At 39.9% G+C, this 7,360-nt stretch overlaps 1 non-coding gene across 1 annotated transcript; it reads left to right on the top strand.

Moving 5' to 3' along the window:
• Positions 1-3,613: 3,613 nt before the first annotated feature.
• On the top strand, positions 3,614-3,697 carry TRNAL-UAA (transfer RNA leucine (anticodon UAA)). Its single transcript has one exon. It is a non-coding gene; the product is annotated as a tRNA-Leu (tRNA).
• The last annotated feature ends 3,663 nt before the right edge of the window (positions 3,698-7,360 follow it).

A 7,360-nucleotide genomic window follows, 5' to 3' on the forward strand; every position in this document is an offset into this window, starting at 1 on the left:
TTTTATCAACTCTAAAAGTACTATCATTACATATACAAAACCGAAATCCTTCAGATCTCAGAGCAAGCAAGGAAAGCCAAACACTCGAAAGTTGTTTCATTTCTCTTTTCAATCTTCGGTGGATAATATGAAGAGCCGGCCAAGGTTTCTTTCGTATTTAGTAGTAGTAAATGCACATACATGCATGTTTTAGGGTGACTTGTCAATTCCTCGTTTACGTGAAAAGGTGAACGAACATTAATGTAAGCAAAAGCTTGTGCGCGTCACAGTTAAATATTTTCGCATCTACAAAGAAAATCCAAAACACATTCCCACCTCGTCAGCCTCCTTGGCGGAGGAGTTAGCATAGCGTTCTACGACGCCAGAGGTCCCCGGTTCGAATCCTGGCCTGGGCATGGGTGTTATTTGTGAGTGTCCCTTCATCAATTTCATCATACCATCACTCATCCTGATCTTCGCGATTACCCAGAAGTGGCAGAAATGCGAAGTAAATTTAACAAAATCACTCAATCAAACATTCCCATCTTGCTCAGAGACCTTGTGACTTCAATCCAAAATCTACCAATATCTACGATACCACCCGAATGTGAAATGTCATAAACCTAACCTTAACTGATTAGAAAAATAATTTGGAAGTTTTAAACATACTTTTACTTTTCTTATACCCCCAGTGCATTGCTTTCATGCAGAAAAATTTGCAAGAAATTGAATGAAGTCTAGTTTAGATAACACAGTGGCCTTGACAAGCCAACTGGCAAACCATAGGACCTGCAGTGAGTCTCATTTATCCCGTGTATTCATTTGACTAATGTAATTTTCTTCCAGTTTGACTTTAGGGTTTAACTTCGAATGGCGTTGTGTTTTTGTTGCATTCCAAAGCAAAGTTAGATTTTAAGCGCTTAATGTCCAATTCTAAGTACTATATCTAATACTTAGGTAAAAGTAAGTTGACGTCCTCTGATAAAATTACAAATTGCACCCTGTTCTAATGTCTAGGAAAGGGGGACCTTTCATTTGACCTAGGAAAGACATCGAGATGAACGAGTCGAGAATTGTCACAGCCTCATCTCGTCTCCTGTGTGGTGAGTTTCAGTTTGATTGAGTTGGTGTTATTAAGTCCACTTTATGCACAGTAAGGCTAATCGGGACTGGGCGCACGGTTTAAAGTGGGATCCGAGCCACTGTGCCATGTGCCTCCACCGGGTATCGAACCCGGGACCCCTTGTTTACAAGGCGACGACGCTATCACTGCACCATCGGGAGGCCCTCCTGTGTGGTGAGGTCCTTCTCGTTCTTGTTTGTGGTTTTCTTTTGTTTCGGTGTCCACTCAGAAGTTGTTAAAAATTATTCTATGTATATTCACTTCATGGGCTAATCGGGACTAAATCTGCAGTTTAAAGTGGAATCCAAAGCTCTGTGCATGTTGTACCCTTCAATTACAAGCCGAGATATTTCGTCCTGACCCACAAAATGTTTAGTATAAGCAACACGCACATTGTGTCACCACTCAAAGTTTCACAACGTATATGTTATTAAAGCAAAACTTCTCTTAATAACGATTTTCGGCTTTATATCTTGTTTCGATGCTGTAAACCGACGAAATACGGAATTATATTATACATAGATTAAACCGGGCAGCACAGGCTCGCAATTGTTACTAATGCATTAACTTCGCAATTACAGTAAACAAAATACACGACATTTTGAAAAAAAGAAGTCAATACGTTGTATGCTTGGTATGTCTGAAAAGACACACAGTAATTTAATTTTTTATTTATCAATTTCTTCAAATATGATACCAGAGTTTCGAACGAGATCATCTCGGACATCAAGTATCGCCTCGCTTTGATTTTGCACAGATTAATTTCAGCCTCGTTTCGAAATTTGAAAGGAAATACAGACTTTTCTTGTCTCAGTATCACCTCTATGTTAAAAAATCTCTTAATATATATGGTTTAAGAATAGTTTTCCCTCTTACAAAGTTATGAAGTACAGGAGTACATTGTACCCCCCCCCAAATGTCTCGTCTCATTTGTGGAAGTATTTCGTTTCGGAAAATTCCATTTGAAAAATTTAAAAGAAAAGGTCAGTCATATACTCTTCTGATGAAGATTTATATATTATCTTTGAATCGACGCGACCACTTCTTTAGAAAAGTGTACCCTCACCCCCAATTACACAAAGGAGCATTCATCTGGAGCCTGATTTTCTGAGAGTAAACTTTATCTGATTCCATCATTTCACACAAATTTTACACAATTTTCATCTCCTTAAAGAGGTTTCCAAGAACACAGGTCAATGAACTAACTACATAGTAGCAAGCACAATGTAGTAGAATAAGTTTACAATGGTTTGAATTTCTGTGGTAGCTAATTAAGATAAATTAGATAATGCTTGTAAGTTATAAACAATATACCTAAACCTTTTTTATTGAGCGAATTGAAAATATGTTCCTTTAGCACCTTGCGTCTGTCAAATTATCTAAGGGGGGGTACAGGGGGTACAACTGGATTTACGGATTTAGGGGGTACAGTACCGCCTTCAAAAATTTGAGAGGGTACAATGTACCCCTGTACCCCCCGTTCCTGCGCCACTGGTGGTAGAAAAGCGAAGTAAAATAAACCAAATCAATCAGTAGTTGGATCATCCACAACAATGACGTCTACTGTTGTGCAGAGGCGCTTGGGATTCAGGTAGGTTTTTAATGACTTGCGTCATGCAGAAAGGTATAAGAAAAAAGTATAAGACACCAGAGTTCAAAACATTTGTGGCAGTGATGCATCTAATTTTTTAGCTAAAACATGCATGGATGATGTTTTATTGAAAACCCAGCTGACTTCAGGCATGCTTCAGGCAAATAAACAATACCTGTGGCGACTAATACCATAAGTAAATTATGAAGCATGAAAGAGCCGACCCTTCCTTCGGACTTGGCGTTTCTACCTGAAATGTCCATGCTACGCCACTGCTGGTTAGTTTTACACCCATTTTATGATATTAATGAGTTTTTTGAACGTCTAGCTAGTAGATATATGATTTACTTTTGGACATAATTGGCTTTGCATAGCCTATAGGTTTCACACTATTATGTGCATATCTTAAGTATTGACTTTGTCTATTGCTGTACTTGGCCTAATGACAATAACATTTTATTATTATTATTATAATTTTCTATGAAGAACAAAGTTAGACCAAAAAGGCAAAAGGGAAATTTTGCACCTTGAAAAAGAGAAATTGAGTTGTTAGATTGTGGCTACACTGGCTTTGAGCGATCTACGTCTTTACTACTTTGCAAATTTTTCTATTTACAAAGTTTGAGGCCAATTGATGTTGGACTGCTTAGTAAATGTGAATTTTAATTAGAATAGCACTTCTGTAATGCCAGAAACGAGATTTTTATTTATTTCATGCTCCCTGCCCTTGGCAATATTCTGATTGGTGATGAAACATCAACAGTTGCAAGTCTCACGGTAGAACAACCAACGCACCGAACAATTGAATACATTTAAAATGAACAACGATAACGAATTTATTCCAAGCACGAAGCCTACAAACCTTGAAATGAAGGAAACAAGTGAGTTGTATACAAGTTAGAAAGGCAAGTTGCACAGTTGTCAGGTTGGCCGAGCGGTCTAAGGCGCCAGACTTAAGTTCTGGTTCCCGAGAGGGAGCGTGGGTTCGAACCCCACACCTGACAGAGAAACTTTTTGTTTTTTGCCACTTCACATTTTGATACGAATTTCTCTTGCTGTCAAAGCTGGCTGGCGATTGTGATAGGTGTGATCATTCTACAGTTAATAAAGATGTTGTCAATTATTAAGGCGGCCCTGAATAAAATTGGATTGGATCAATTTTGCCCAAGAATATACTTGTGTTTATGCGGTTTAGGAAAGCCAAAGTTGATGGCAGATTATGACGTTAAATAGATATACGTCGCCCGAACTGGTGACACTGAAAATACGGAGGAAGGAAATAGGAGATAGTTTGAAATATGGGGAATTTCAGATTAGCGAAACCATGTTTGTATAAGTATCATGCATGAAATGCATTTCTCTATATAAATCTCCTATGAAAAATACAAGTACATTTAATATCTCCCCCTCCCCGTTGGGGCTAGTATTGTTGCTGCTTATAATCTGAACCAGAGGCGCAACCACGATTTTTTGTCTGGGGCGGCAAGTACCAGACCAGGATAAACGTACCAATAAGAATAACAACAACAATAATAATAGTAATAAATAATAACAATAATAATAATATAATAATAATTATAATCCTTTGCGCAACAGCCCTGAAGGGCCTTGGCTTACCTACCTACCGACTGCCGGTCTCCCTCCCACGCTTTCCTTCGTCACCTCTAAGCGTGGAGATCTGCAACCAGTATTGGAATAGTTGGGGGTCAGCCCGACGTATCCCCAGCCGTTATAATAGGTTTCCGGGACCGGATTACGCTTGCTCATTCGAAGCTCCCCAATTTCCTCACGATGGTGGGTTGCCACCGGCTCTATACGTAGGCCGAATAAATTCCGACCAGAGTCGGATTCGAACCCACGCCGTCCCGCAGCGAACGAAGTCAAGACGAGTGAACGCCTTTGTAGTAGCAGTAGTAGTTATTATTATTAGTAGTAGTAGCAGTAGTAGTATTATCAAAGACGTTATTATTGTAAACTACGCAAAAAAGAGATAGAGGTCGGCGCTGAAGCATTTGTGTTGGAACAAACGATTTGATTTTTTTTTTCAAAACGTTAAATTTCACATTAATAATAGAAAACAAGTCCTTCTCCGTAGCCGAGCGGGTTAAGGCGTTCACTCGTCTTGAGATCGTTCGCTGCGGGACGGCGTAGGTTAGAATCCGGCTCTGGTCGGAATTTATTCGGCCTACGTATAGCGCCGGTGGCAACCCACCATCGTGAGGAAATTGGGGAGCTCCGAGCGAGTGAGCGTAATCCGGTCACGGAGACCTACTATAACGGCTGGGGATACGTCGGGCTGACCCCCCGACTATTCCAATACTAGTTGAAGATCTCCACGCTTAGAGGTGACGAAAGAAAGCGTGAGAGGGAGACCGGCAGTCGGTAGGTATGCCTAGGCCCTTCATGGGCTGTTGCGCGACGGATGTCTTTCTTCTCTCTCTGGTAATTTACAATGCATTACAGAATACAAATATAGACTGCCAGCGAAGCGAGCAAGAACATTTTTAGATCAAATTTTTTGCAAACCGAAAACAATATTGATTTAATAGGGTGCAAGTAATTTCACGGGGTGCCATGGCATTCTCTCTTTCACAATTGTTTTAATTTGTATAATCGTTTCTCAACCTATGGGGCGTGAGTCCCGAGGGGGCGTTTGGTGGGTCGCGAAGTTTGGCTCGAAAATTTATTCACTGTGTCTTAAAAACCTATTGTCGGGCTTAGGTGCCGAATGATTTAAATTTTAGATCGTTCAACGCCCAGGCCCGACCTCTCCGTCCCCTAGCTACGACTCTGAACTTGATAACACTGAGAAGAGGAAGGACTGCGAACGAAGCGAGCAAGAAAATTTTACAAAATGTATTTCTATTTGCACAAAATTTGAAATCGAGAGAGGGGCAATTAACCCCCTGCAGCTGCCCTTGGCAGTCAATATTTCCCACCCATGAATCGATTTCCGTCCAAGGTTGGGGGGACAATTCCCCCCACCCCCCTGTGGTTGCGCCACTGATCTGAACACATTCCCCACACGAGCTTAGATTAAGTTCTAGAAGTATTTGGGGGAGGTCGAAGGGGGACAATTGCCTTGACTTGTAAAACTCCTTTCACCCAAACATTAGCTAGCAAATGGTGATCGAATTCTCCCCGGCCCCATGGATATTCAAAATCAAAACGTTTAAAACAAAGGTTAAATGATCCTGGCGGTGTGCAGGCAATAAAAATGCATCAGTCCCAACGAGAGGTTGCTAATCCGCCACTAGAACAAAGCATGGGCACGAGTTGCATAGCAGTACTCAACGATTTCAAGTTCTTCTAAGCAGTATATAGAAATCTTACCTGAAACACTCCGTCATGACGTTGAGCCTACGATGGTAATCTAGATCGAAATATTTGAAATCAAATCAGGATTATCCGCACCATAATACTAGCCTACATTATTGCGCTAAATCAAAGAAACGTCACATCTACGTCAAACCGTGCTCAAGAAATGCCACACAGCTTCCCCCCCCTCCCTTTCCTGTTCATGTTCATAGTTCTATACATCTGTGATCAGTTTGTGTGTGGGTCGACGTAGTTTCATGGTTTGCTCACAGATGCCGCCAGTTCCTTCCTTCCTCGTTGAGGGAGATCTACGTATATAATACATGGTGTTACGCACGGAGGTGGTCTGACGTTCGGAAAAGTTCGGAACCATTCGTGAACCTCCACGGATGACGTCAGCCACGGGACATCTCAAAGACGAGCACCAGCAACGGTATAGGAATTCGCACTTCTTCCGTGTTTTTAAAAATAAATTTGTTTTAAAAATCGAATGAATGTTCTGACGTGTGTGTGTGTAAGTAAATGTATATGTATAGAGGAGCAGAGTATATCTAGTAAACTGTATCGCTGAAGGTTAACTATCAATAGAATTAACATGTAATGAAAAGCGGAAAAGCCGGTTCGGGGGTGGAGCAGAGGTTTATTCATAATTTTCTATTTGAGGGGTGTATGAGGGTGAAAAGCAAGGACGTATTTAGGAGGGGTCCAGGGAGACCGGACCCCTCCCCGAAAAATTTATCAAGTACTAAAATTAAATAATGAAAAATATATTCGTTTTTCTGTTGTATAATTTCCTCTGAACTTATTGGAAGACACTATTGGAATCATAGGCTATGAAGGACACGAAGGACGTGTTTAGGGGGTTCAGAACCCCTTCCCCCACACACACACGCACACACCCGAAATACTTATTAAGTACGATAATTAAATAATTAAAATATACTCGTTTATCATTTGTTGTAATTTCCTATGAACTTTTTAGAAGGCAAGGATTATGTTGGGATCATATGGCTTTGAATGACATTACAAAGAAGATTTATGTACACTACTACTCAAAATAATATGCATAAAGTTGTAAACGAAACTTACTTTTCTCCAACTACATGTAACATCATTTTTGTTATTCGATAAATATTGAATTATTCATCTATTTGACATTAATTTGATTTGTCAGGGCACTTGTTTTTATGTAAGTTATTCTGATCTTAACTACAGGTAACCTACGTAATGAATATGTGCTGTTATATCTCTATTCTTATACAGTCTTTTTACCTAATCGTGTAATAATAATATAATATTAATTCATGTATTGTAATTAGTATTAATTTGATTTATAATTATTTTAATAT

Source organism: Lepisma saccharinum, chromosome 1 (genome assembly GCF_977018435.1).
Source record: "Lepisma saccharinum chromosome 1, izLepSacc3.1, whole genome shotgun sequence".
Classification (NCBI taxonomy): domain Eukaryota; kingdom Metazoa; phylum Arthropoda; class Insecta; order Zygentoma; family Lepismatidae; genus Lepisma; species Lepisma saccharinum.